We start from the raw sequence: 26,876 nt of genomic DNA on the forward strand, positions 1-26,876 counted from the left end.
CTTCTGTTTAAAACAGAAGCCACAACGCTCTGCCGGATCTGTGGCTCGACAAATACCACGATGCACGATTGGCCAATATGGAGCAATATTTTTTCCGTCAACTCTTCCAAGACTGCCAATGGAGGCTCTGGAGCGCAATGCAACAAAACAGGAAAGACACAGACAGGGGTGAATACATTCGCATGACATTGTATATTGCTGCATTTCTATTATTTGTTAAATTAATGTATTGGTTGTGCATAGCCATAATCCATAGTTTATAAGCATACAGCAGTCTTTGAAATAATTCTTAACGATGACATGAACAACTATGGCCTTTTTCAGTGATTTTAAATAAATATAGTTATTTTTCGGTGATTTGTTTGTAAGATTAGTGTAGGGACTCACAATATGATGACGACCCTTGACATGGGTTGCGAGCTTTCGTATTTTGGCAAAAATATCAACTAATACCTAATTTTTATCATGGATATTCATAGTTTATCATGAATATTTTTTCAGGATGCAGCCAGGCCTGGTAAGGTTGGGGGAGAATGGTGTGTTAGTGCTTGGTGTGTACGCCTGAGTAGTCTGGGCATAACTAATAGGCTGTGTGCCTGCATGGTGCACTACATGTGTGACTGGCACACTTATAGAAGCCATATCTGTGTGCAATGATATTGCTAAGCAGCCACCCCCCCCTCATGAATATTAGGCATGAGAGTCGTCGTTCATCAGTATATTGCACCTGTAAGATCTCCCTCTATGCAACATTGTGGTTTGGCTGCATCCTGCTGAGAACTGGCGTATAACTTGACCTCGTATGGCCTTTTTCAGTGATTTTAAATATATGTAGTTCTATTATCGATGATTTGACATGAAAAAAGATGGATTCATTTGGGATAGTTATAGAGGTACATTATCTTATGTTATATGTTCCTATTATTTCCAAATACTTCTTAAAGGGTAGCACTACATCAATATATCAGCAGGTTAGATAGATATATAGATGGAGTCCAACTGTGGTAAATTAATTTAATTGGACATGATTTGAAAAGACACACCCCTGTCTATATAAGGCCACACTGCTGACAATGCAAATCAGAGCAAAAACCAAGCCATGAGGAGGAAAGAACTGCCTGCAGAGCTCAGATACAGGATTGTGTGGAGGCACAGATCTGGAGAAGTGTACAAAAAAACTTCTGCTGCACTGAAAGTTCCCAAGAGCACAGTGGCCACCATAATCGTTAAAAGGAAATTTCGACATTTGGAACAACCAGAGCTAGCCCTCCCACCAAACTAAGTAATTGGCGGAGAAGGGCCTTTGTAAGAGAGGTGACCCAGAACCCGATGGTCACTCTGGCTGAACTCCAAAGATCCTGTGTGCAGATGGGAGAAAATGCCAGAAGGTCAACTATCACTGCAGCTCTCCACCAATCTGGGCTTTATAGCAGAGTGGCCAGAAAGCCACTCCTCAGTAAAAGACACAAGAAAGCCCGCCTGGAGTTTACAAAAAAAGCACCTAACGGACTCTGAGACTGTGAGAAACAAGATTCTGTGGTCTGATGAAATCAAGATTGAACTTTTTGGCCTCAATTCTAACCGTCATGTCTGGAGGAAACAAGGCACTGCTGATCACCTGCCCAATACCATCCCTACAGTGAAGCATGGGGGTGGCAGCATGCTGTGGGGGTGTTTTTCAGAGGTTGGGACAGGAAGACTGGTCAGGGTTGAGGAAAAGATGAATGGAGCAAAATACAGAGATATTCTTAATAAAAACCTGACCCAGTGCTCTGGACCTTAGACTGGGCCAAAGGTTTACGTTCCAACAACACAATGACCCTAAGCACACAGCCAAGACAACACAGGAGTGGCTTAGAGACAACTCTGTGAATGTCCTTGAATGCTCCAGTCAGAGCCCCGGTTTGAACCCAATCGAACATCTCTGGAGAGGCCTGAAAATAGCTGTTCACCGACGGGCCCCATCCAACCTGACAGATCTTGAGAGGATCTACAGAAAAGAATGGCAGAAAATCCCCAAAGCCAGGTGTGCAGACCTTGTGGCATCATACCCAAGAAAACTGAAGGCTCTTACCGCTGCCAAAGGTGCTTCAACTAAGTACTGAGTAAAGGGTCTCAATATTTATGTCAATGCAATATTTTAGTTTTTCCTTTTCAATAAATTAGCAAAGATTACTAACATTCTGTTTTCACTTTGACATTATGGGGTATTGAGTGCAGAATGATGGGGAAAAAGTTGAATCTCTATTTATTTTATCACAACGTCTCAACATAAGAAAATGTGAAAAAATATAAAGGGTCTGAAGACTTTCTGAATGCATTGTAGATATCAATGTTAAATTTCACTAACCTGTGCTGTAAAAAATATATGTATATGTTGATTTTTATTTTGTATAGATTATGTTTTATATTGTTTATAAGCGTGTACCCATATGCAAAAACATCATAAAGAATTAACTTCAGTCAACTTTTGACACTTCTATTAGGAATGTGATGTATGTTTTGCTTAAAGTCCATATTTGTTAAAAGGCAACCTTTTGATTTGATTGTTTGTCTGACCTCATTGCTAACCAGCTAAAGGATTTTCTATCTAATGAATGCTGTGTATATAAATAGTGATAGATTGCTTATTAAAAATTCTACAAACACAGCATGGCCAACTCTGGTAAGAAGTACTTGGAACTGAACCAATCTTCTAGTGGAAGGTTTATTGATTACACAGAGACAGGGCACATTTTAATCATTTTTACAGCATTGCACTGCCTGAGGTTCTAAAATCCATTAAACAAGGATTAAAAACTTTGTTTTAAACTGGCTCCTAATTTGTTTCTCAGTGTATAGTCAACACTGATGGTGTAAAATCAATCAGTTACTAGGGTGTATAAAAATTAACTTGTTTCATTTTAATTGCACATATGCTGCTCTGACCCTGAACATGTCAGCTGTTCTTACAGCCGCCAAATTGCTCCTTTTTCTGACAAGGGTCTAATTTCTATTTATGATGGATTTTTGGATGTTTTACACTCTGTAATGCAGTCATATTTTTAACTTTTATAGTTGCCCTTTTAGTGCTTAATTGTCTTTTATTTTGCAAACATCTAATTAATGCACCCTTTTATTTGTATCAATTCATTACCCAGACATAATTTGAGATTTTTATTATTAGAGAAATAAATACGCTCGCTCATTTTGTCACAAATCCTTAATGGCAAGTCAAATTGGGACTTGGGAGTCTCGACCAATGCTATTAGCTTGTGGGGCTCTCACACATTCCGTGATAGTTAACCCCTTCCCGACATTTGCCGTACATGTACGTCATGGAAAGTACTGACTTCCCGCATCTTGCCGTACATGTACGCCAAATGTTTGGGACCGGCTCAGAAGCTGAGCCGGTCCCATCATCACCGGATCTCAGCTGTATCTTACAGCTGACATCCGACTGTAACGGCGGGGACCGAAATTAGCTTCGATCCCCGCCATTAACCCCTTAAGTGCAGCGCTCAAACGCGATCGCTGCACTTAAGGTGTTTGCAGCTCATCGGAACCCCAGTAATGAAATTGCCGGGGTTCCGGTGGCTGCAATGGCAACCGGAGGCCTAATACTGGCCTCCCGGTCTGCCTAGCACCGAAGCCGGTCAAGATCCGCCCGGCGGCGGAGCCTGATCGGCTTCCGTAGCTGTCGGCAAGATGGCGCCGGGTCAGGAGCTGATCCGGCGTCATCAGCGGTGGAAGTCAGCTGTACTGTACAGCTGACATCCACCTGTAACGGCAGGAACCGGAGCTAGCTCCGATCCCTGCCATTAACCCCTTCGATGCAGCAATCGAAAGCGATTGCTGCATCGTAGCGGTTACTAGCAGATCGCCAGCCCTGACAGGCAATCGGGACTGGCGACTGCTGTTATGGCAACAGGAGACACAATGGTCTCCTGCTCTGCCATTACGGAAGCCGATTTAGGCCCCGCCGGGAGGCGAAGCCTAATCGGCTTGCTGTCAGTGAATGACTGACAGATCTAATACATTGCACTACATAGGTAGTGCAATGTATTAGAAAAAAAAAAATCTGACCGTTGGAACTTCAAGTCCCCTAGTGGGACTTGAGAAAAAGTGTAAAAAAAGTATAAAAAAGTGTAAAAAAAAGTGCACAAAATAAAAGTTTGAAAACAGTAAAAGTTTCAAGTAATCAAATAAAACACAATCCCCCTTTTACTCTTATCAAGTCCTTTATTATTGAAAAATAATAATAAACCATATGTATTTGGTATCGCCACGACCGTAACGACCGGAGGTATCAAAATATTATATTATTTATTGCACGCGGTGAACAGCGTAAAAAAAACCGTAAAAAACGTTACCAGAGTTTCTGTTTTTTGGTCACTTTGCCCTACAAATATTAGAATAAAAAGTGATCAAAAAGTCGCACGTATCCAAAAATGGTACCTATAAAAACTATAGCTCGTCCCGCAAAAAACAAGACCTCATACACCTCCGTCGACAAAAAAATTAAAAAGTTATGGTTCTCACAACTTGGCGACAGAAAAAATACATTCTTTTTACAAAAGTAATTTTATTGTGCAAAAAAGTTGTAAAACATGAAAAAGTTCTATAAATTAGGTATCGCCGGAATCGTACTGACCCGCAGAATAAAGTTAACATGTAATTTATAACGCATGGTGAACGCTGTATAAAAAAAACCCGAAAAAAGCTGTGCCAGAATTGCGTTTTTTTGTTTACCTGGCATCCCAAAAAATAGGATAAAAGGTGATCAAAAAGTCGCATGTACCCCAAAATGGTACCAATAATAACTACAGCTCGTCCCGCAACAAACCAGCCCTCATACCGCTACGTCTATGAAAAATAAAATTAGTTATGGCTCCAATAAGTCAGGAAATAAAAAAATATGCAGTTGTGCCCGAGGGGAACATTTCTTCAGTTTCAAGAGGCGATTTTTCAAGGACCTAAAATTAGGGAACCAGGAAAGGGAGGGCCCAAACATATCCGCTGGAAGCGACGGTGCCCGTATTATACCAGGACAACACTTCCCAGCAAAATTCCCCAAACTACAAAGGCGCGGAGTGTGGACCAAAAGGGGGATAAGAAATGACACCATTTATCAGTGCGACACCGGCCTGTGCAGAAAGGATTGCTTCACAGCGTAACACACATCTATGGATTATTTTATTGTTTTTTTTTACCCCGTTATTATACCACCTGACTATGCCCCTTATATACTCCGCCCGGCTTACATATGCCCTACATTATAAACGGAAACACCAGTAAGACTCCAAACAAAACTACTACCAAGCAAAATCCACGCTCCAAAAGCCAAATGGCATTTCCTCCCATCTGAACCCTACAGCGTGCCCAAACAGCAGTTTCCTTCCACATATATGGCATCGTCATACCCGGGAGAACCCTTTTAGCAATTTTTGGGGTGTGTGTCTCCAGTGGCATATGCTGGGCACGACATATTTGCCACTGAATGGCATATCTAGGGAAAAATATAAATTTTTAATTTGCACCATCCACAGCGCATTCATTTATGGAAAAGATCTGTGGGGTGAAAATGCTCACTACACCCCTTAATAAATGCCTTGAGGGGTGCAGCTTCCATAGTGGGGTCACTTCCCAGGGGTTTATTTTTATTATTTCACATCTGAGCCTCTGCAGTTGTGAACCAATACTTTGTAAATCGCCAAATTAGGCCTCAATTTTACATGGTACGCTTTCACTCCTGAGCCTGGTCGACTGTCCAGGCAAGAGATTAGGGCCACATGTAGGGTGTTTCTAAAACCAGGAAACCCAGCATAATAATTAGAGAGCTGTCTCGTTATGGTGGCACAAGCTGGGCACCACATATTGTCCACATATCTGTGGAAAAAATCCCATTTTCACTCTGCAACATCGAGTTCACACTAATTTCTACAAAACACCTGCAGGGTTAACATGCTCACTACACCCCTAGGTAAAAGCATTGAGGGGTGTAGTTTCCAAAATGGGGTCACTTCTGGGGGGTTTCCACTGTTTTGGGCCCACAGGCGCCCAGAAACCAATCCAGAAACATCTGCACTCCAAATGGCGGTCCTTCCCTTCTGAGCCCTGCCGTGTGCCCAAACAGCAGTTTATGACCACATATGGGGTATTGCCGTACTCGGTAGAAATTGCTTTACAAATGTTGGGTTCTTTTTTTTCCTTTATTTGTTGCGAAAATGAAAAAATTTGCGCTAAAGCTACGTCTTATTGAAGAAAAAGGATTGTTTTTATTTTCACTGCCCAATTCTAATAAATTCTATGAAACATCTGTGGGGTCAAAATGCTCACTACGCCCCTAGATGAATTCCTCAAGAGGTGTAGTTTCCTAAATGGTGTCACTTTTTGGGCGTTTTCATTGTTTTTTCCCCTCAGGGGCTTTGCAAATGTGACATGGCCGCCGCAAACCATTCCTGCTCAATGTGATCTCCAAAAGCCAAATAGCGCTCTTTCCCTTCTAAGCCAAGCCGTGTCTCCAAACAGCCGTTTATTACCACACGTGGGGTATTGTTTTACTCGGGAGAAATTGCTTTACAAATTTTGTGGTGCTTTTTCTCCTTCAGTCCTTGTGGAAATGAGTAAAAATAAGCTAAACCTACATTTTCTTTGAAAAAATGTTGATTTTTATTTTCAGGGCCTACTTCCAATAATTTCTGCAAAAAACATGTGGGGTCAAAAAGCTCACTATACCCCTAGATAATTTCCTCAATGGGTGTAGTCTCCAAAATGGGGTCACTTGTGGGGGGGTTTCCACTGTTTTGTCTCCTCAGGGACTTCGTAAATGTGACATGGCCTCCGTAAACCATTCCTGCTAAACTTGAGCTCCAAAAGCCAAATAGCGCTCTTTCCCTTCTCAGCCCTGCCGTGTCTCCAAACAACCGTTTATTACCACATGTGGGGCATTGTTTTACTCGGGAGAGATTGGTTTACAAATTTTACGGTGCTTTTTCTCCTTCAGTCCTTGTGGAAATGAGAAAAAATTAGCTAAACCTACATTTTCTTTGAAAAAATTTAGATTGTCATTTTCAGGGCCTATTTCCAATAATTTATGCAAAAAACCTGTTGGGTCAAAACGCTCACTATACCCCTAGATAATTTCCTCAATGGGCGTAGTTTCCGAAATGGGGTCACTTGTGGGGGGTTTCCACTGTTTTGTCCCCTCAGGGGCTTTGTAAATGTGACATGGCCTCCACAAACCATTCCTGCTAAACTTGAGCTCCAAAAGCCAAATAGCGCTCTTTCCCTTCTCAGCCTCGCCGTGTCTCCAAACAACCGGTTATTACCACATGTGGGGTATTGTTTTACTCGGGAGAGATTGGTTTACAAATTTTACGGTGCTTTTTCTCCTTTAGTCTTTGTGAAAATGAGAAAAAAAATCGCTAAACCTACATTTTCTTTGAAGAAATGTTGATTTTAATTTTCACGGCCTACTTCTAATAATTTCTGTAAAAAAGCTGTGCGGTCAAAATGCTCACTGTACCCCTAGATAATTTCCTTGAGGTGTGTAGTTTCCCAGATGGGGTCACTTTTGGGGGATTTTGACTGTTTTGGCACCGCAAGAGCCCTTCAAACCTGACATGGTGCCTAAAATTTATTCTAACAAAAATAAGGCCCCAAAATCCACCAGGTGCTCCTTTGCTTCTGAGGCCGGTGCTTCAGTCCAGTAGCACGCTACGGCCACATGTGGGATATTTCCTAAAACTGCAGAAACTGGGCAACAAATATTGAGTTGCATTTCTCTGGTAAAACCTTCTGTGTTATAAAAAAAATTGTACTAAAAATTTATTTCTGCAAAAAAATATGAAATTTGTAAAATTCACCTCTACATTGCTTTAATTCCTGTGACATGTGTAAAGGGTTAAGACATTTTCTAAATGCTGTTTTGAATACTTTGAGGGGTGAAGTTTTTAAAATGGGGTGACTTTTTGGGGGTTTCTAATATATAAGGCCCTCAAAGCCACTTCACAACTGAACTGGCCCCTGTAAAAATGGCCTTTTGAAATTTTCTTGAAAATGTGAGAAATTGCTGCTAAAGTTCTAAGCCTTGTGAGGTCATAGAAAAATAAAAGGATGTTCAAAAAACGATGCCAATCTAAAGTAGACATATGGGTGATGTTAATTAGAAACAATTTTGTGTGGTATAACTGCCTGTCTTACAAGCAGATACATTTAAATTGAGAAAAATGCTAATTTTTGCAATTTTTCGCTAAATTTTGGTGTTTTTCACAATTAAATGCTGAACATATCGAGCAAATTTTGCCAGTAACATAAAGTCCAATGTGTCACGAGAAAACAATCTCAGAATCGCTTGGATAGGTGAAAGCATTCCGGAGTTATTACCACATAAAGTGACAGATGTCAGATTTGAAAAATGAGGCTCGGTCAGGAAGGTCAAAAGTGGCTAAAGAGGGAAGGGGTTAATATACGCTTTACCACAGAATAAACTATTATACATGTGTACATGAGGAATAACACTTTTTTTGCCATTATATGACTTCTATCCTGCAATTTTTAGCGGTTTTCTCTTTGCAGGCTCTATCTTTAATTCACAGTATTCTCTGAGCTAGTGAGTGAAACCTAACTGCTATCATGTCTGCTTTACACAACACACAGAGAGAAGAGAATCCTGCTCTCCTATCACTATCTATCACATATATAGAAGCAGTAGCAGTATTGAGCAGATTATACAAGGAGCAGTGTAGTAGAGAATACAGCACTGGGGGAGAAATAACTCTTATCGGCAGTCTGCATATCTTTCTGCTCCCTTCTCCTCCTCCCCCTCCCCTCTCCATAGACTAATGTGGGCAGCGTGTCTGTGTCTTTCTTTCCCTGCTCCTTCCTCCTGCTCGCACTTCCCTCTCCATATACTTATATGGCAGTGACAATGTCTCTTTATCTTCTTCTGCTCCCTCCTCCTGCTCCCCATCCCATCTCCATAGATTTTTATGGGCAGTGACTCTGTGTGTCTCTCTTTCTCCTCTCCTGCTCCCCTCTCCACTTTATATACTTCATTGGGCAGTATTTGTGTCTTCTTTCTGTTCCTATTCCCTCCTCCTGCCTTCCCTCCCCCTCTATAGTATTCAATAGGCAGCGTGTCAATGTCTCTCTCTAACACTGCTCACTCTTCCTGCCCCCCTCCCCTCTCCATAGATTTCTATAGGCAGTCTGTGAAGAGACACAACCCCACTTCCTGCAGTTAATCTCCTATGCTCTGTAACCAGAGACAGCTTTTGCTCGACAATAAGTGGTTAACAGCAGATTACGGGAAGGCAGACACCTTCACATGTTCACAATTTGCATGGATAAAATAACTACGTTTTAACAGTGTGTAAATTACAAAGTTGATGTATATCAGGTATACTATTAGATTAGCATGGGTTGTTTAAAAAGTTAGTGATTAGCATTTAAACAGCAGATATTCTTGGAAGTAGATGCCTGCAAATAATGAAAGTAATGCAATTATTTATATTCATTCATTGCCTTTAATAATAATCTTCAATTATTCTAATGACATTAAATTATAATGCATTTGCTGTATCTTCAAGCAGAACTGAATAAATGAGGTCACTGAATTAATTAAATGTGAATTTCTGTGAATGAGTTTTGTATAGTTTCAGCAAACTGCAGAAAAAAAAAAACTTCCATGTCTGAATATCAATCTTTGTTTTTTTTTGTATTGTTATTCTAAAACCTAACATTGTACTTGTATACTGTAAATGTATGATATATGTATTTATGCAATTAGCTTTCCACTCTTTATATTCCGCTGGTAAAATAAAAATTACTAAAACATGTACACGGTTTCTCGGGCACTCAACTAATCCGCAAACATTCCGCATAAGAACCACTAATCTGACCAACTTTAAAATTAATTATAAACTATCTTATAGTGATGTGAAAATCAATAATTTCCCCTATAATTGAACCACTGTGACACCGAGTGGTTTCTGAGCGTTAACCCCATCACAGTTATCTGTCATCTATAGTCATCTGTTTTCATATGCCTATTGCATCCTAGTATCTCACCTGCGAGAGGCTTTTTGGATATACAGACTAAAAACAAGGTTCCCACAGGGACTCAATCTCAAGAAAGAACTTATGTTCCAGTATTAAATTCAGTCTGTGTTCCAAAGGACATATCCCATTTTTCTTACACTCATTAACGTCTTAGGAGCAATAGTCTCACGTCAATGATCTCTCTCCATCTGTACCCAAAGTCAACAATATTTTTGCATACATAACATGTGCTTTTTGTTATGCAATCTACACAATATTACGACTTTTTTAGCCACTTATTCACATTTACTTTAATATTCTTCATTTTTTCTTCCCTACACTCCCTGCACTCCATATCTCGATCCAGCGCATAGATACTAAGGGCCCTCCCCTAATTGATTCATCATTTAATTAAAACAAACAACATTAACATATGCATAGTTCCATCATTAGTTGACCACAAGAATACTCGTTCCATGTATAAACTAGAACATCACATATACTTAATCCTTCCAATACACACATCCCCAGCCCCGGATATTCATATGTAGCACACTCTCCATAGACATACAAATAGTACTTACCCTTAGTCTACAGCAGTTCATGCCTGCCCACAGCGACGCAATAAGAATGGAGGTTTTCCCCACAGACAAATAAACACAGAAAACCCGCAAACCAAACAAATCGCCTGCATGAATAATCCTGAGAGAATACAATGCATTTTCCAAAAGACGTCGCCCGTTACAGCCACATGTCGTCATCCATTTGCATTTACATACCACGTTGCTCCATAGTAAAAATCTAATCTAAATTTCACTTTTCATACACACTCTTCGCAAGAGCAAAAAATTTAAATGTGTATTATTGTAGACACCACGATATACCAACTTACCTTGAATAAGATTAGACCGGAGCATCAGCTGATTCCAGGAGGCCCGTCAGGTGCCCTTGCTTCTCATTGGATCATCCGGCTAGCCAGTAATACACACGAAACCTAGTATGTAAACAAAAGAGTCAATGCTACGCAACACACAGGACCGATGTCCCAACACTTCTTGATCGCATTAATAAAACCTGTAGTTAAAAACACAGTGTTTCTTACTCTCCAGGTTTTGCCCTTCACCCCTCCATACGAGTATTCTACGATAATGTTTTATTTCCCAGCAGTTACCCATGTAGAACTTCTAAACGCTCTGGCTTGCGTTCCAGTGACTAATCGCAAGTTGACACGCAATCAAGTTTAACCAGCTGCACTAACCGGAACTCATGCATATAAAAACCAGGGCCCTAGCATCTAAACTTTAAACAGCCATGATTAAGGACGTGCTTAACGTCTGAAACGCGTAGGCTCCAGGACTGGATCGTTACTTACTCCTGTCTGCACACCAGGACTCCAACCTATTGGACCTTTTTAATTGAAAATTCAGTAAACTTGGAACTAGTTTCCTTTTTATCCTCTTCAGCGCTGGACTCAGCCCTTTGCCTTTGCCTGCCTACACCCATCGTGTGCCGACATGAGAGCCCGTGCGATGACCGCGACACATACATCAAGTGTCAGGTGAGCTGGAGGACTTCTTCCATATACTTTCTGTCTGAGCTTTTCGGCTTTGCCTCACGTGCTCACCTCTGTAAATACACATGCCCTATTCAGGACTAACAAGAACTAACTGTTCACACATGTGTACAACCTTCCTGCTTTGAATTCAGTGTGCAACAAGAGGAGATATAATGCAAGTCTGTCACGATAACATGTCTACAGGGAATTAACTTATTACCTATACAAATTAAGATCTTCAAAAAAATTTATATCATACTCTGGCTAAAAATCTTCTCATTGTTTTACAACCTTTACTTATTACTTCCTGCACATTTGGAGAGATACCCAATGTATACGAGTTACAAAAAATATAAAATATAATAATCACATAATTTCTTGAGACTACGCTCAACATGTCAAACGAGGCCCAGTTAACGAGATCTGAACTGGCCGCAAAAGTTTTTGGCAGCAACGGAAAAACCTCTGAAAGAAACCCCGATTTGGAAGATTTATTCCATAACTTGGAGAAACACCTGGCACAACAGGCAAAACTATGGTGGGATCTCACTACCCTCAAAAACTACGTCTCAAAAAATATGATTCCGAGGGGGTTACGTCTAAGAAAAATGCCCTCCTTTATATACACTGAAGACTTCCAGACAGAATGGAACCAAACTCTATCTGACTGTTCCATCAAGCTAATGAACCTCATTACGAGACAAGAAGAACAAAAACTAAAAGAACTGGAAATTAAAATAATTGACATCAAAAAAGAACTGGATGTCTACTCAAGCTTACCTTCCTTCTCACAACTGGATATACGCACGTCTTCTTACATCGACAAACTAGATCTCTCCATAGCTGAAACAAAGAAATCAAAGTTTCAGCGGGACACACGAGACTATATGAACAACGAAGTATACAACTGGAATCGAAAGGAACGCAACTTCTCCAGACCTAGACCCATTTTAAAAAAACGCAACCAACAATACAAGCGATACAGAGATATACCCAGTAGGGTAAGCTTCAGTTCCACGGAACCCGATTCTGCAGAAGGCCTCTCAGAGGAGGAACATGTTGGAACTTTTCCTCGTCCTTACCACAGACAAGAAGCCACCGCACAAACGTCAAAAAACGAGGTAGGAGGGGCGGGAGGAAGCACAAATCGGCCCTATCAAGAACAAACCCGTCACCTCCGGTCACGAAAATTCCAGCACTACTAAATTCCAACATAACGAATCTTTCATCCTTTCCTCTCTCGGCAGAACAAGAAGAAGTCCTCACTCTGGGCCTTAATTTCGCCCCTAACAACAACTTCAATCTGTTCAATACATTGCTAGATATAAACAAATTTATTCGCAATTTAACTGTCAAAAAATACTTTCTCAAGGATTCCACCATAATAGAAGACCTGAATACAACCACAACATCTACAAGCCATTCCAACAGGGATCCCCAAAACCATAAACATCAACTTATGTCCGAATTTTCTTTCCAAGAACTCAGAACTCTAGCATGTTTAGAAAGTCTGCAACCAGAAAGACCTGAGCAAACTGTCATGATGGCTCCAAATTTTATAACCTCCAACTCCAAATTCTATCCCGTGAACGCACGAACAGAATCCATGGACCGATTCCAATTCATCATTGAACAAGAATTACAAAATATAGCAGACAGACTCAAAACTAACCATCCAAAACCCAACATGCCCAACCGCCTTAAAAAAGCAATGAAGACCTTGAAGGACAACAAAGAACTTACGATAAAAATGGCAGACAAAGGCGGAGGAATTGCTATTATGAACAAATCGGATTATCAAAAATCAATAATAGACATGCTATCTGATGAAAACACTTATAAAAAACTTGACACAAATCCGACAGTGAAAATAAAATTCTTAATGAAAAGCTTACTGAACGAAGGACTCCAAGGGGGTTTCATCAATCAGAAACAATTCAACTATCTATATGTTGAACAACCCATTACTCCCATAATTCATGCTTTACCCAAAACCCATAAACTAATTAATCCCCCACCAATGAGACCTATAGTCTCAGGGATAGGATCCATATTAGAAAAATTATCCGAATGGCTCGACACCCTGTTACAACCTCTGGCTCAGCAAACTCCAGGTTTTCTAAAGGATACCAAAAATGTCCTCATCTCTCTAAAAGACAAAGTTTGGAACGAGAATTACACCTGGCTAACCTGCGATGTCGTCTCACTCTACACATCAATTCCCCATCATGTAGCCTACACTGCTTTAGAAAGTCACCTCCAGATACACAGTACTTACGATAGAAATTTTCAAACCTATATCCTAAATGTACTGATGTTCCTAATGAAGCACAACTTCTTCCAATTTGATGAAAAATTTTTTCTCCAACTGAAAGGCGTCTCTATGGGAGCCAAATTCTCCCCATCAATTGCAAACCTGGTTATGGCGTGGTGGGAGGAATCATATATTTTTTCCAGTAACAACTCTCATGGCAAAAACATTGAGTGGTATGGACGTTATATCGACGACCTCCTGCTAATATGGAAGGGACCCATCGATTATATTCCAAACTTCGTCGATTATCTTAACCAGAACCCCTATAATCTCAAGTTCACCTACAACCACAATAAAACGGCAATAGTCTTTTTAGACCTAGAACTAGAAGGAAAAATAGGTCAAATTATTACAACTCAAACGCACCGGAAACCCACTTCCGCTAACTCCATCTTGCATGCCAAAAGTAATCATTCTAGACACACAATTAAAGCCATCCCAGTTGGAGAACTTCACCGTGCCAAAAGAAACTGCACATCAACTAACCAATTTAACATAGAGCAAGAACTTATTACAACTAGATTGAGAAATAGAGGCTATCCACAGTGGTCCCTCAACAGAGCCCGAGATATTATAACTAAAAAACCGAGAGCCCTACTTTTAGAACAGCACAAAACGAACAAACCAGACTCCAACCAACCAACCCTGGTTCTACAGCAAAGTAACCAGTTTGAGGAAATAAAGCATCTAGTAAATAGGTACTTACCTATTCTCATGGAGGACGTTGACTTGAGGTCCATCCTAAAGGAAGGGTGTAGAATAATAGCAAGAAAAGCTCCAATAGGCAGCACACTCTCACCATCCCTATTTACATCACATGAGACCAAATCAACGTGGTTGGAAACCAAAGGGTTCTACAAATGTGGACAGCACCCCTGTAAGGTATGCCAATATGCTTACCCTACAAAAACCTTCTGTGATTCTACACAATTAGACACATATACTATCCAAAATTACATCAATTGCAACTCTGAGTCTGTTATCTATGTCATCGAATGCATAGAATGCCAACTAAAATACATAGGCTGCACGAACCGTAAATTCAAAATTAGGATCCTTGAACACCTCAGCTACATAAGAAATCCAAACATCTTAAACATTTCAAGTGCCTCCAAACACTTCATTCATCACCATAATCGATCAGTAAAATTGTTCCGATGTTTCGCTATAGAAAAAATCCATCTCCCTAAAAGAGGAGGCGACTTGAAACACAAAACTCACCTGCGAGAGGCTTTTTGGATATACAGACTAAAAACAAGGTTCCCACAGGGACTCAATCTCAAGAAAGAACTTATGTTCCAGTATTAAATTCAGTCTGTGTTCCAAAGGACATATCCCATTTTTCTTACACTCATTAACGTCTTAGGAGCAATAGTCTCACGTCAATGATCTCTCTCCATCTGTACCCAAAGTCAACAATATTTTTGCATACATAACATGTGCTTTTTGTTATGCAATCTACACAATATTACGACTTTTTTAGCCACTTATTCACATTTACTTTAATATTCTTCATTTTTTCTTCCCTACACTCCCTGCACTCCATATCTCGATCCAGCGCATAGATACTAAGGGCCCTCCCCTAATTGATTCATCATTTAATTAAAACAAACAACATTAACATATGCATAGTTCCATCATTAGTTGACCACAAGAATACTCGTTCCATGTATAAACTAGAACATCACATATACTTAATCCTTCCAATACACACATCCCCAGCCCCGGATATTCATATGTAGCACACTCTCCATAGACATACAAATAGTACTTACCCTTAGTCTACAGCAGTTCATGCCTGCCCACAGCGACGCAATAAGAATGGAGGTTTTCCACACAGACAAATAAACACAGAAAACCCGCAAACCAAACAAATCGCCTGCATGAATAATCCTGAGAGAATACAATGCATTTTCCAAAAGACGTCGCCCGTTACAGCCACATGTCGTCATCCATTTGCATTTACATACCACGTTGCTCCATAGTAAAAATCTAATCTAAATTTCACTTTTCATACACACTCTTCGCAAGAGCAAAAAATTTAAATGTGTATTATTGTAGACACCACGATATACCAACTTACCTTGAATAAGATTAGACCGGAGCATCAGCTGATTCCAGGAGGCCCGTCAGGTGCCCTTGCTTCTCATTGGATCATCCGGCTAGCCAGTAATACACACGAAACCTAGTATGTAAACAAAAGAGTCAATGCTACGCAACACACAGGACCGATGTCCCAACACTTCTTGATCGCATTAATAAAACCTGTAGTTAAAAACACAGTGTTTCTTACTCTCCAGGTTTTGCCCTTCACCCCTCCATACGAGTATTCTACGATAATGTTTTATTTCCCAGCAGTTACCCATGTAGAACTTCTAAACGCTCTGGCTTGCGTTCCAGTGACTAATCGCAAGTTGACACGCAATCAAGTTTAACCAGCTGCACTAACCGGAACTCATGCATATAAAAACCAGGGCCCTAGCATCTAAACTTTAAACAGCCATGATTAAGGACGTGCTTAACGTCTGAAACGCGTAGGCTCCAGGACTGGATCGTTACTTACTCCTGTCTGCACACCAGGACTCCAACCTATTGGACCTTTTTAATTGAAAATTCAGTAAACTTGGAACTAGTTTCCTTTTTATCCTCTTCAGCGCTGGACTCAGCCCTTTGCCTTTGCCTGCCTGCACATATGCTGCTCTGACCCTGAACATGTCAGCTGTTCTTACAGCCGCCAAATTGCTCCTTTTTCTGACAAGGGTCTAATTTCTATTTATGATGGATTTTTGGATGTTTTACACTCTGTAATGCAGTCATATTTTTAACTTTTATAGTTGCCCTTTTAGTGCTTAATTGTCTTTTATTTTGCAAACATCTAATTAATGCACCCTTTTATTTGTATCAATTCATTACCCAGACATAATTTGAGATTTTTATTATTAGAGAAATAAATACGCTCGCTCATTTTGTCACAAATCCTTAATGGCAAGTCAAATTGGGACTTGGGAGTCTCGACCAATGCTATTAGCTTGTGGGGCTCTCACACATTCCGTGATAGTTAATATACGCTTTACCACAGAATAAACTATTATACATGTGTACATGAGGAATAACACTTTTTTTGCCATTATATGACTTCTATCCTGCAATTTTTAGCGGTTTTCTCTTTGCAGGCTCTATCTTTAATTCACAGTATTCTCTGAGCTAGTGAGTGAAACCTAACTGCTATCATGTCTGCTTTACACAACACACAGAGAGAAGAGAATCCTGCTCTCCTATCACTATCTATCACATATATAGAAGCAGTAGCAGTATTGAGCAGATTATACAAGGAGCAGTGTAGTAGAGAATACAGCACTGGGGGAGAAATAACTCTTATCGGCAGTCTGCATATCTTTCTGCTCCCTTCTCCTCCTCCCCCTCCCCTCTCCATAGACTAATGTGGGCAGCGTGTCTGTGTCTTTCTTTCCCTGCTCCTTCCTCCTGCTCGCACTTCCCTCTCCATATACTTATATGGCAGTGACAATGTCTCTTTATCTTCTTCTGCTCCCTCCTCCTGCTCCCCATCCCATCTCCATAGATTTTTATGGGCAGTGACTCTGTGTGTCTCTCTTTCTCCTCTCCTGCTCCCCTCTCCACTTTATATACTTCATTGGGCAGTATTTGTGTCTTCTTTCTGTTCCTATTCCCTCCTCCTGCCTTCCCTCCCCCTCTATAGTATTCAATAGGCAGCGTGTCAATGTCTCTCTCTAACACTGCTCACTCTTCCTGCCCCCCTCCCCTCTCCATAGATTTCTATAGGCAGTCTGTGAAGAGACACAACCCCACTTCCTGCAGTTAATCTCCTATGCTCTGTAACCAGAGACAGCTTTTGCTCGACAATAAGTGGTTAACAGCAGATTACGGGAAGGTAGACACCTTCACATGTTCACAATTTGCATGGATAAAATAACTACGTTTTAACAGTGTGTAAATTACAAAGTTGATGTATATCAGGTATACTATTAGATTAGCATGGGTTGTTTAAAAAGTTAGTGATTAGCATTTAAACAGCAGATATTCTTGGAAGTAGATGCCTGCAAATAATGAAAGTAATGCAATTATTTATATTCATTCATTGCCTTTAATAATAATCTTCAATTATTCTAATGACATTAAATTATAATGCATTTGCTGTATCTTCAAGCAGAACTGAATAAATGAGGTCACTGAATTAATTAAATGTGAATTTCTGTGAATGAGTTTTGTATAGTTTCAGCAAACTGCAGAAAAAAAAAAACTTCCATGTCTGAATATCAATCTTTGTTTTTTTTTTGTATTGTTATTCTAAAACCTAACATTGTACTTGTATACTGTAAATGTATGATATATGTATTTATGCAATTAGCTTTCCACTCTTTATATTCCGCTGGTAAAATAAAAATTACTAAAACATGTACACGGTTTCTCGGGCACTCAACTAATCCGCAAACATTCCGCATAAGAACCACTAATCTGACCAACTTTAAAATTAATTATAAACTATCTTATAGTGATGTGAAAATCAATAAAACCCCATCACAGTTATCTGTCATCTATAGTCATCTGTTTTCATATGCCTATTGCATCCTAGTATCTGAATAGATGACCTTTCCTTATAAAGGGCCCCATACAGCCAAAGAGATTGGGCCCCCCCTCCATTCCCGGGGGTGGGCAACGAAAAGTGCGGCGCTCACGTTTGTACGCTATATGCAGTACCTGATTTTGTTACTGACGTCAAGTTACAGTGAACGAACCAATGAAGCAGTCAGTGACCAGTTGATACCCTGGAATTTATTGAATTCAGCCAAAACATATGGCATACAATGAGATACGTCGCATGGTGAATGGCCCTGGGGAAACTCCTAAAGTCACCGTTCATAAATGAACAGAAACGTCAAGAGCTTTACCTGGGCCAAATTCCATGGTCAGAATGCTTGTGATGCTCTGCCTGGGGACTCCATCATTAGGTAGCTCCTGACATTACTACGCAATGCCATCCTTCAAAAAAAAAAGAAAAAAATGTATACCAATGTATACCAACCCGTCGGAGACCAAAAAGACCTAATGGAGTCCTATGAACACAGTTATCGTGTACGTCGGGAACTTTTCCGATGTACAAGATAAACGTAGAACGATAACACGATGTGTAGGGTGCCTTAAGAGAAGGTGAAGCACTTGTGAGGATGTAAAGAGCACTAAGGCTTCGTTCACATCTGCGCTAGGGCTCCGTTCCGACGTTCCGTCTGAGCTTTCCGTCGGAACGGAGCCCTGACAGACACAAACGGAAACAATATGTTTCCATTTCCATCACCATTGATTTCAATGGTGACGGATCCGGCACCAATGGTTTCCATTTGTCTCCGTTGTGCAAGGGTTCCGTTGTTTTGACAGGATCAGTACCGTAGTCAACTACGGCAGGTAAAAAAGAATTAAAAGCCTATACGTTCCATGCCACGCGTCTCTCTGACGTCCTGCAACAGTCACATTGGATGAAATGTCATCCCTGGAGGCCGGGCTGGACGCAGAAGCACAGAGTTCTGGGTAAGTATAAGTTTTTTTTTCTGAATCGCAGATTTTGTGCCGCAAAAATAGCAACATCTGCTATTTGTTGTGGGTTTTGCCTTCCTATTGAATTCAATGGAGAAAACCCACAACAGAAAGCAGCAATTCTGCAACATAAATGGACATGCTGCGGATAAAAAAAACGCACCGCCGGTCAATATATCAACAGTTTCTGGTGCATTATTTACGCAGCGTGTGGATGAGATTTGTTCAAATCTCATCCACTCTGCTGCTACTGTATTACGCTGTGGATTTTCCGCAATGAAATCCATTGTGTTAAATCCGTAGTGTTTATGCTACGTGCAATTTTCCTTTACAGATTTTCCTAAGGATTTGCAGCAAATTAACCCTTTGTATTGTAAAGGGTGTAATGCGTGGCAATTTTACAACATAATAGGCATGCTGTTGATTTAACAATCAGCAGAATGCCCATGCAGATTTTTTTCTGCTGCACATAAATAGGGTTTTGAAAACCCCATTCACATAAATTGTATTGTAATTTGTAGTGGATTTTCAGTGTGCAATCAGCACCGGGAATAGGAGTCAAATCGACCATGTCTGAAATGGCCTTACAGGGACAGTGTCATGATTTTATTTTTTTTTTAATGAATTTATGTGTTTTTATTTAATAAAATATTATATTGACTTTATTTCTTTACACGCTGTGTATGTGTCTCTTAATGACACATACACGGATGGAATAAGGCAGCACAGTGCATAGGACACAATGAATGTCTCCCATTCATTGCATCTGCCATCTGGCTCTGTACTGCGCAAGCGCAGTTCAGAGTGATCCAGCATAGAAGTTGGTTTGTAGGGGGAAATCCGGCGCCATTATGATGACCGGCCGCACTGCAGGTAAGATGTGTGTGTCTCTGTCTGTCCCTCTCTCTCTCACAGCCAGCCCTCTAGCGGCCCACCCCGTGCCCCCACCCGCGAGCCCCGCCTCGCAACCCCCCCTTGCGACCTCCCCCACGCACATTTGCTGTAACTGTGTGTGTGTCTGTGTGTAGCAGAGTTGTGTGTGCGCATGTAGCAGCGCTGTGTGTACGCGCACAGCAGAGATTCATAGCCGCTTATCAGCTGTTTTGAAGAATCAGCGGCGAGCACACCCCCCCACATACACAAATCCCCCCAAACCTGCAACTGCGACACACCCAACCCCACCCCACTGTTCTTTTTGTACGCAACACATTTTTAAAAAACGCTTGCCTAAAAAACTAACAGATCGCTTTACCATTGATCTAAATGGGAAACTTAATCAAGCGTTTGACGTTTTTTGACGCATTTTGTGTGTGCTTTTTGACGCATTATTAGAACTCCCATTGACTATGGGAACATTTGGCATGTTTTACATGCAAAGCAATTGACTCGACACTTCTTTATTTACACAACGTGTTTTTTTTAAAACGTGTGTGTAAAAAAGCGTGTTGTATGTACTAACAGCGCACTTTACCTTTTATGTAAATGAAAAGCGCAATCAAGTGTTTTTTTTAATGCGGTTTTTGGCACGTAAAATGCAGAAAAAAAACGTGTCACATACACGCCGTATGAACCTGTCAACTGAAAAGTCATTCACTTCACGTTCATCATTTTTCGGGTATGTACACACACAAAATAAAAAACGTTTGAAAATACGGAGCTGGTTTCAAGGGAAAACTGCTCCTGATTTTCAGGCATTTTTTTTTAGCAACTCCACGTCAGAACAGAACGCCGTATTTCCCATTGAAATCAATGGGCAGATGTTTGGAGGCGTTCTGCTTCCGATTTTTATGGCCCGAAAATCGTCCGAAAATAAGCCATGTGAACATATCCTTAGGGTAAACGTCCCGAAAAATGGCTGAAAAATCTGAAGCAGAACGCCTACAAACATCTGCCCATTGATTTTAATGGGAAATACGCCGTTCTGTTCCGACGGGGCGTTTTTTTACACCTCATTTTAAAAAAACGGGATCTAAAAAGACGTAAAAAAGAAGTGCATGTCACTTCTTGGGAAGTTTTTGGAGCGGTTTTTCATTGACATAGAAAAACAGCTCCAAAAACGGCCGTAAAAAACGCTGTGAAAAACACGAGTTTTATTTAAAAAACGGCTGAAAATCAGGAGCAGGTTTGCCTTGAAAACACCTCCATATTTTCAGACATTTTTTTAGTAAGCGTGTGAACATACCCTTAGCCTTTTGGTGTGTCCTATAGCTTCTGCCCGCTGCCATTTGTACAATCACTCCCAAAATGGCAGCAGGAAAATGCTTAGCAATTTGAAGACACCTTTTCCTGGCTTGTAGCCAAAAATAATGAGGGGGTGAGATTCCCTCCCACATTTACGGCAGCTGTGAGTCAGGTTGCTTTGCCTTATTCACCTTGCTGTAATTCTGGGAAGTGCCCCCTCTGGTGGCCAACATAGGAAAATATGTCAAATTATTACTTAATTTAATTTGCGACACATTCCCTTTAAGGGAGTTTTACACTGGGTGATTATCGGGCAGACAAGCGTTCATAGAATGCTCGTTGCCAATAATTGCCCTGTGTAAACAGGGCAGCGATCAGCAGATTTTTGAAATCGCGGAAAAACTGCACCATTTTTTCCACGATTGGGGTATGTGAAGGAGGATGGGGCACTCACCAGTCTTGCAGGGTCCTGTCGGCTGTGTCTTGTGGGTGGGCTCTCTCCACACTGAGCTGCTTTTATGCTTATCATGTAGCAACTTCCGCTACTGTCCTCTCAGGGTCTCAGCGTTAAAGTTACTTTGGAGGAAGGAACGGAAGGGTCCGTTCCTTTCTCCAATTAACTAATGCTGGGACCCTGATAGAAATGTTTACAGATACTAAGTAGTGGGAGGGCCCCTTTTTTCCAGCTTTGTGGCCGGGGCCCCTGACTGCAGTACCAGCTGTACTGCCCTGATGGCGGCCCTGAGTATACGTAGTGTGTTACCATTAAAGGGTAATTATCTTCTTCCTACCCAAGAAAGGCTAAAGATAGAACTCGAAGTTAGCACTGTGTTTATCATTGGGATCCAAATACAAAGAGCAAATGTTCGCATTCGTGTTGTTGCTTTAAAAATTGATGGTGTCATGATGCCTGTATTTCTATGGAATGACAGGTAGGATTGGTAGAGGGACTTGTCATTCTCTCCTTGCTTCTGTACATGTTTTTTTCCTAGCCCAAATCGGTACAGGTGAAGCTACTGGGCTCGTTATTGAGCTGTAAAAACCCTGCAGTTATTGCAAATAGGGTGAACGTCTGGGAATTCACACAAGTATAGTGTGGAAAGCCTGATTCAATGAGCACTGTACTCATGTTTTATAATAGGTGAGGAAACCTGCTGTGATTACTCCATTGTTTTCTGGGTTTAAATTTTATTGCGTTCCCCGTGCGGTAAAAACGTCACTTTAACTTTATTCTGTGGGTCAATTAATTTACGGCGATACCAACTTTATATAGTTGTTTTTTTTGTCGTTTTATGTTTTTTTTTCTACTTTTAAAAGGAAAAACCTAATTACTAAAAAATAAAATTGTTAAAAAAAGAAATTTGTTTTGTGATGCCATATATTTAGAGAGCCATGACTTTTTTATTTTTCTGAGGATTGAGCTGTATGAGGACTTATTTTTTGCAGGGTGAGCTGTAGTTTCTATTCGTACCATTATTAACTGCAAACAACTTTTGGATCACTTATTATGTCTTTTTTTTTTTTGTAGAAGATAAGGTGACCAAAAAGCAGCGATTCTGGCGTTAAATAATGTTATATTGTAATAGCTTTGACTAGTTATGTTAATACCAGTTATGTTACCAGTTATGTGAAAAAAAAATTTACATATACTTTTGGGGGAAAACCATCGGCGATCGGGTCGCGAGGGGGGGCAATGGGACATCAATTCTTTGATGCCATGGTCACTATTGACCACAGAATCCTAAGGGTTAAACTAGCGGGATCCTGATCGTTGCACTGAAGTTTCGGCTGTTTTATACAGTCGGCACGCTCATCTTATAAAGCGGGCTAAGCCCGTAAGCCCACTTCATACTTCTCCCCCCAAACTCTGCTGTATATATATACTGCGGATGTAGAGAAGGGGTTAAACTTGAACTATACCCACCTTTTTAATTGCCAATATCAACTGCCAATCAATATATATATTATTTATTTATGTATAGACAGATGTATCCACTCTTACCTTTGCTTGAGTTTGGTTAAAGACTTCAATTTCTCATGACAAAAATGCAATACAATATCGGGACATGCTAGGAAAGCCCTTGACAGGCCGCAATTCACATCACAGTCACTGGGTGGCCACACGTAGCATAGACATCCTGAGACAGAGAATTGCCACATCATTTTTTTTCAAAGCTGATCATCTTGTGCCACATCTCAGGATATATTGAGATAAGAGGAAAGGTCATTAAGAAAACATCTGTACATCGTGCAGCCATAACAATTCAATTAAACCACCTGCCTAATAGAGTGTAGGTCCCCCTTGTGCCACCAAAACATCTATGAACCATTGAGGCATGGACTCTGCAAGACCTCTGAAAATGTCCTTTATATCTAGCACAAAGAAGTTAGCAGCACATCTATTAACCTGCAAGGTGGGGCCTTCATGGATCAAACTTGTTTTTCCAACATATCTTATAGATGCTTGATCGGATTGAGATCTAGAGATCTTGGAGACCCAGTCAATACCTTGAACCAAGGGCATAGCTAAAGGTGGTGCAAAAGCCGTAATTGAACCTGGGTCCTGCAGCCTGAGGGGGCCCAAGGACCCCTCTGCCACATAGGAAGACATCAATATTATAAAAGGTGAATGATAGGTGGAGGCCCTATTACAGATTTTGCATTAAGGGCCCTAAAGTTTCAAGTTATGTCTCTGCCTTAAACTCTTTGTCATGTTCCTCATATTATTCCTGTACGAGTTTTGCAGTGTGGCAAGGCGCATTATCCTGCTGAAAGATGCATTAGGCTGGGTTCACACAACCTATTTTCATGCGTAAACAAGGCGTATTATGCCTCGATTTACGCCTGAAAATACGGCTACAATATGTCGGCAAACATCTGCCCATTCATTTGAATGGGTTTGCCGACGTACTTTGCCGACGACCAGTAATTTACGCGTCGTCGTTTGACAGCTGTCAAACGAAGACGTGTAAAATGACTGCCTCGTCAAAGAAGTGCAGGGCACTTCTTTGAAACGTAATTTGAGCCATTTTTCATTGAAGTCAATGAAGAACTGCTCAAGATTACGGGTGTCAAAGACGCCTCGCAAAATGCGAGGAGGAGCTTTTACGTCTGAAACGACGCAGCTGTTTTCTCCTGAAAACAGTCTGTCTTTTCAGACGTAAAAGGAAGCTAGCGTGTGCACATACCCTTAAGGGCATAGCATTGCCATGAAGGGGATTACTTGGTCGGCAACCAGGGGCGTAACTAGGAAAGACTGGGCCCTATAGCAAACTTTTGACTGGGGCCTCCCCTCCCCTGGGTGTCACACAACCCCCCCCTTGTAGATAGTGCCTTTTTTACAGCCCCCCTGTAGATAACGCCATACAGCCCCCCTGCAGATAGCGCCATATAGCCCCTCTGTAGATAACGCCATACAGCCCCTCTGTAGATAGCGCAATACAGCCCCTCTGTAGATAGAGCCACACACAGCCTCCCTGTAGATAGCGCCATACAGCCCCCCCTGTAGATAACACCATACAGCCCCCTTTGTATATATCTACAAAGGGGGCTGTATGGCGCTATCTACAGGGGGAGCTGTATGGTGTTATCTACAGGGGGACTGTATGGCGCTATCTACAGAGGGGCTGTATGGTGCTATCTACAGGGGGGCTGTATGGCTTTATCTACAGAGGGGCTGTATGGCGCTATCTACAGGGGGGATTGTATGGCGCTATCTACAGGGGGGCTGTATGGCGTTATCTGCAGGGGGGCTGTATGGTGTTATCTACAGAGGGGGCTGTATGGCGCTATCTACAGAGGGGGCTGTATGGCACTATCTACAGAGGGGGCTGTATGGCACTATCTACAGGGGGGGCTGTATGGCGTTATCTACAGAGGGTCTGTATGGCGTTCCCTACAGGGGGGGTGTATGGCGTTATCTACTGGTGGGCTGTATGGCGTTATCTACAGAGGGGATGTATGGCGTTATCTACAGGGGGGACTGTATGGCACTATCTACAGGTGGGCTGTATGGCGTTATATACAGAGGGTCTGTATGGCGTTCCCTACAGGGGGGGACTGTATGGCGTTATCTGCAGGGGGGCTGTATGGCGTTATCTACAGGGGGGCTGTGTGGCGCTATGTACAGAGGGGGCTGTATGGGGTTATCTACAGGGGGGGCTGTATGACGTTCCCTACAGGGGGTCTGTATGGCGTTCCCTACAGGGGGGTCTGTATGGGGTTCCCTACAGGGGGGGCTGTATGGCGTTATCTACAGGGGGGACTGTATGACGTTATCTACAGGGGGTCTGTATGGCGTTCCCTACAGGGGGGATCTGTAGGGAACGCCATACAGCCCCCCTGTAGGGAACGCCATACAGCCCCCCCCTTGTAGGGAACGCCATACAGCCCCCCTGTAGGGAATGCCTTACAGCCCCCCCCCCCCTGTAGGGAGCGCCATACAGCCCCCCCCCCCTGTAGGGAACGCCAAACAGCGTCCCCAACCCCCCAAAAAAATGTGACCTACAGTGTGAAAAGACAAAAGGCATGTATCCCCTATCCACAGGATAGGGGATACATGTGTGATCGCTGGCAGCGATAGGGAGAACGGGGGACCAAAAGTCCCCCCAAGTTCTCCATGACTAACCTCTGACTTCCGGCGTCTGCGCAGCTCAATAAAAATGAAAGGAGCGCTGGTCACGCATGCGCACAAGCGCGACCGGCGCTCCATTCATTTCTAAGGAGCTGCCGACACAGACCCCGGAAGTCCGAGGTTTGCGATGGAGAACTTCAAGGGACTTTCAGTCCCCCATCAATGCCAGCGATCACACATGTATCCCCTATACTGTGGATAGGGGATACATGTCTTTTGCTTAATGGCAGCGCGGGGAGATACCTCCCTGCTCTGCCGTAGTGTTCAGTGGCGTCGCGCTGTAGCAGCCATAGCGGCTGCTAGCGGAGCCTCCGGACATGGTGGGGGCCCGTGCCGGCAGGCGGCACGGGCCCCCTCATGCCGCGTGCCCCGTAGCAGTCGCTACGGCTGCTACGGCGGTAGTTATGCCACTGTCTGCAACTATGAATGCCAGGTTTCCCAGCAGAACATTGCCCAGATCATTACACTGCCTCTGCTGGCTTGCCTTCTTCTCATACAGCATCCTAGTAACACCTCTTTCCCAGGAAAGTGACACACTTACACCAGTCTGTCCACATAATGTAAAAGAAAATGTGATTCATCAGAACAGGCCACCTTTTTCG

Source organism: Rhinoderma darwinii, chromosome 1, assembly GCF_050947455.1.
Source record: "Rhinoderma darwinii isolate aRhiDar2 chromosome 1, aRhiDar2.hap1, whole genome shotgun sequence".
Taxonomy (NCBI): Eukaryota; Metazoa; Chordata; class Amphibia; order Anura; family Rhinodermatidae; genus Rhinoderma; species Rhinoderma darwinii.